Source organism: Arachis ipaensis, chromosome B9, assembly GCF_059453495.1.
Source record: "Arachis ipaensis isolate K30076 ecotype BB chromosome B9, ASM5945349v1, whole genome shotgun sequence".
NCBI lineage: Eukaryota > Viridiplantae > Streptophyta > Magnoliopsida > Fabales > Fabaceae > Arachis > Arachis ipaensis.
The window spans coordinates 80,094,430-80,099,294 of record NC_142444.1 but is presented as its reverse complement, the minus strand read 5'-3'; positions in this window follow the sequence as shown (position 1 = coordinate 80,099,294).

The following is a 4,865-nucleotide window of genomic DNA, read 5'->3' as shown; positions in this document are numbered from 1 at the left end:
GAGGAAGCACCAAATGGTGCAGCAAAAACCAAGGTGGCGTTCAAAAATTCCAACGCCACGTTCACTCTTGGCAACGAATTCGTGCCTCTAAACCAAGGAGATCTGAGCTCAAAGCAAACCAAATGCTAGCGTTCAAAGGAGAGAACGCTACGCTCACTTTCCTTCCCTTTTTCGAAGAAACAAAGCATGCACACCAAGAGCTAACCAAGGAAAGTTGTGCACACACGAATCAAGCCAAGGGTAGCGTTCAAGAATTAAAACGCTAAGTTCACTCTTGGTAACTTTTTCGTGACCCTTTGGCAAGGGAAGTGATGACTTGCATCATCTACCCTTCTTTCTTGCATAAAGAGGACCATAAAAGAGCATAAATCTGATTTGATCAGTACAATTCATGCATTATTTGATAAATATTATGGTACACTACTTTGAGATGAGTTGTGTTGTGCTGAATTTCAGGTGAAAAAAGCATAAAAAATGGGAAGAAAGCAACAAATAAGCTGGCCGTGTGAAACTGCCGTGCCACTTGGGAGCAAACACCACAAAAATGCACTGGCGTGGCACGCCAGGAGCTAGGCATGGCATGCCATTACTAAATTCCAGAGGAGAAGTTCAAGTATGCATAAAGGCATGGCACGCCAGGGACTGGGCATGACACGCTAGTACAAAGTTCCAGAGAGCAATAATGGAGGACACAAAAGGAGCGTGGCACGCCAGGATGGGCGTGGCACGCCTAACCCATCTGCTACTATGGGCGTGCCACTTGAGCCAAGGGGCGTGGCACGCCAACTCACCACTCCAGGAGGAACCTTCACTATGGCGTTCCACTTGGTATCGAAGGCGTGGCACTCCAGCTCCAAAAAGTCACTTGGGCATGCCACTTGAGGATCCAGGCGTGGCACGCCAATCCTGAAGAGTCCACAAATGTATGGGCGTCCCACTTGAGCATCATGGCATGTCACGCTAGTACAATAATCCAGAGAAAGGGCTGAAGGCAATTGAAGACTGGGCGTGCCACATGAGGTCGAAGGCGTGGCACGCCAACCTATCAATCTCACTTAGGCGTGCCACTTGAGCGACCAGGCATGGCATGCCAATGCACAAAGAAACCAAAGCAAGGGTTGGGCGTGCCACTTGATGTCGAAGGCATCGCACGCCAACCCAGGAATCTCACTATGGCGTGCCACTTGAAGGCTGAGGTGTGGCATGGCAGCTACTGGAACCAAGGCAAGATCATGGGCATGGCACGCCAACCTCTAGGCGTGGCACGTTGGTATAAATTTCTAGAGAGGGTGAAGAAGGCCAATTACATGGGGGGTGCCTGATAAACCATTATTTTATAGTTTATATTGTATTTAATTGTGTGGTTTTATCAAATCTTTACCCATTTATTCATTAAATTAGCATGTATTTCCAATTCCTTCCCAAAATTACTCCATGGTTGAAAACTTGCTTTCTAGAGACTTTTAATTATGTATTTTAATTCTCCTTTATTCCATTCGATGTCGTGATCTGTGTGTTAAGTGTTTCAGGTTTTATAGGGCATGAATGACTTGGAGATTGGAAAGGAAGCTTGCAAAAATGGAAGGAACACAAGAAATTGAGGAGATGACCAGCGAGAAGTGACGCGGACGCATGGCTCGCGCGACCGCGCGAAATAGAGGAAATTTCAGTGACGCGTTCGTATGCCTGACGCGAACGCGTGATTGGAGGCTGCAAGAGTGACACGAATGCGTAGATGACGCGCACGCGTGGCAAGGCAAAACGCTGGACAACGCGAACGCGTGGATGACGCGATCGCGTGACGTGCGCGATCTACAGAATCTGCAGAATTCGCTGGGGGCAATTTTGGGCCATGTTTTTACCCGGTTTTCGGCCCAGAAAAGCATATTAGAGCCAGGGAACATGCAGAGACAACAAAAAAACAATCATTCTGCATAATTTTAGTTTTAGATCTGATTTTACTCCTCCTCGAGGTTTCCTCTCTACACATTCATAGTTCTTATGATTTCATTTTTATTGTTTTTGGATTGGGATATTGAGAAGAGTTATTACCTCCGTCAAGACTTCGTCATTCTAGTTTGTTTCCTTACTTGTCACTTACTCTTTCATATCCTTACTCTGTTCAGAATTACTATTGGATTATTTTTAGAATTTATCAATACAAGAACTATTTTTATTTTCAATTGATCTTTTGGATTATTATTTATCATGTCTCTCTTGATTTCTCTTTCTTATTTTGTGAAATTTACATTCATAATGAGCGAGTAGTTCCATAACTTGATTGGGAGATGATTGAAGGGAGAACCTTGAGTTGGAATGCTCAAGAGAAAAATTGTAATTAGGTTTATTGTTGGATTGCCCTCTAGTCACTGACACTAGTCCTTCCCAAGGGAGAGGATTAGGACTTGTGAATAGAAATTGCCTTCCAACTCGCTTGACTTTCCTCTACCTAGTAAAGGATAACTAAGTAGAACAACCTTCAATTATCACTTTTATCTTGGGAAAACTCCAACAAGGATAGGACTTCCGACTAATCTACTCCCGGTCAAGGTTTTTATTTAAATTACATAAATTCTCTAATTTAATTTCCTGTCTATCAAACTCAAACCCTTTTGGAAAACATCTGATTAATAAAATAGCACATCTTTCTGCAACTCGTTGGGAGATGATCTGGGATTCATACTCCTAGTATTTTAATTCTAATTTTGTGATAACCCTTCTAAATTGATAAGTGGAGTTTTGGTTGGTTAAGAACTATACTTGCAACGCATCTCTTATAATAATTTCTTAACTCGCCAATTTTCGCCACGTCAGTGCCACTTGGTGTCGAAGGCGTGGCACGCCATCCACTATTCCTCACTTGGGAGTGCCACTTGAACCTCAGATGTGGCACGCCAATGTCATTCAGAGAGCAAAGAACCATTGAGGCGTGCCACTTGAGTTCGTGGCATGGCACGCCAAACAGAGGAATCACTTGTTCACAAAGGGGCGTGGCAGCCAGACCTTGGGCGTGCCACGCTAGTTCAACTTTCCAGATAAGCTTGGTCAAGCATGCAGCAAGGGCGTGGCACGCTATACCCTGGGTGTGCCATGCTAGTTCAAGTTTCCAGAAGCAAGAGAAGTAGAAAAAAAGCTAGGGCGTGACACTTGTGCTCGAAGGCGTGGCACACCAAAGTTGTTATGAAGATGAGCGTGCCACTTGAGGGACTGGGCGTGGCACACCAAGCCAGAATTGAGGGAGCACATGACACGCCACTGGAGCGCCAACCACACGCCAGCTGGGAAGTCACACTTATTGAGTTTCTTTTCCCTCCAAAATGTAATTTTCTTTTTTTCACTTTTGTAATTCTTTTATTTTTACTAGGAGTAGTATAAATACCCTCAAGGAGTACTGAGAAGGGGGTTAAGCATTTAGGAGATTAGTTTTAGATTCACTTTTACACTTCATCATCTTCTTTACTCTTGAGTACTTTTCTTTGAGCTTTGAGTAGCTAAATTCCCTCTCATTGAGAGAGGGAGCTCTGTTGTACTTGATGGATTGATGATAGTGAAATTCTTCTTCTCTTCATCTTCTCTTTGATTTTTTAGAAGGAATTTCGTTCTTAATGGTTAGTGTTCAATTATCTTGGGAACGATATTGAATGCAAAATGGGTTTCATGGGAACCTTGGGAAAGGAAACATGAAACCATGCTTGAAATCCCTTCTCACACTTGAGTAGAATCTGGGTTTTGGTGTTTGGATATGGTGACATATAATCCTCCCTCTACTTGGACCTATGATGGTGTGTGGTATAATCAGGGACCAAGCATATCTCTCTTCATGAGCAATTAGACCAAAGAATTGGCTATTGATCAAGATCTGAGAGATCGAGTCACCAAGGGATTGGGGCTCAATCAATCATGATTGCCAAGAGGTCAATGAGTTGCATGATTGAAGAGGATATAAGCTAGAATTGATCCAAAGAGACAACATCTCCTGATCTCAATGAATTTTCCCATTCTTACATATCCCTTTCTTTATAGCTTAATTTTACATTCAGCAATTCCCCACTCCTATTTACATTCAAGTCATTTATGATTCTGCACTTTACATTCTGCCATTTCCATTTCTGCACTTTATTGCTTTCCTTTATATTCTAGCCATTTACATTTCTTCCATTTATAATTCTGCAAATTACAATCTACTTGTTCTGCTTGACTAATTCATCAATCGATTAAAACTGCTTGAATTTGCCAATCTCTGTGGATACGATCCCACTCCACTATGGGTTATTACTTGACGATAATTTTGGTGCGCTTGCCAAAAGAACTGATTCACCTTTTTTTGAATGGGGGTGTGAATCAGACTCATCAAGTTTTATGGCGCCATTGCCAGGGATTGGCTTAAATTTGACAGTAATTAAATTGATTAGAGATCTAGATTAAGCAATTTAATTTCCTTGTTATTTTATTTTCTTTTATTTAGCACTTTTTATTTTTCTTCCATCTCTACTCTGAGTTCTACTTCTTTCTTCTTTGATTATTTTAGTTACACATCATCCATATTTCCACTCTTCTAACTATTCAATTAATTGTATCAACAAATCTAACCACTAATATCAACAAGATTTTTCTTACTTCTCTTGTTCTCTACTGGTTATTTGCCAAGTGTATGACAGGTAGAAGAGGAGAGACTTCATCTCCCTTCGATAGTGAAATTGAGAGGACCTTCCTTAGGCGAAGGAGGGAAGCAAGAGGCAAAGGCATAATTGGAGAGGAACTAGTGGAGAAAAATCTAGAAACCACCATGGTAGAAGAAGCACATAACCATGTTAAAGAGGAAGCTGGTGGTGCGCAGAAATTGTGATTTACACTTTGATTATGTA